The following is a 314-nucleotide window of genomic DNA, read 5'->3' as shown; positions in this document are numbered from 1 at the left end:
GCCAAGATCGCCAGTTTGGCGAATTACTTTTCAAATAAAACTAGGCTTACTAATAATCAATTGGCGAATAACTTCCTAACGTATGTAATTTTGTAAACTGAGTCGGAATGCGGAGACACTGATCTAATGCTGTATTATTTCCTTCGGAAGCCCTGGAGAGCGAGTCATTCGGAACACCTTGGCCGATCTCGGCAACCTCCAGTCACTCGGAACTCCTTCGGCCGAGATCGGCGAACAGTTCTGTGTGAAGCCCGTGCATTCCGCCAAAGGGAAAGGCGCGGAAAGAAAATAAGGCGATTTAATCGGTCACATTT

This window comes from Penaeus monodon, chromosome 24, assembly GCF_015228065.2.
Source record: "Penaeus monodon isolate SGIC_2016 chromosome 24, NSTDA_Pmon_1, whole genome shotgun sequence".
Lineage (NCBI taxonomy): Eukaryota > Metazoa > Arthropoda > Malacostraca > Decapoda > Penaeidae > Penaeus > Penaeus monodon.
This window is presented reverse-complemented; position numbering follows the sequence as displayed.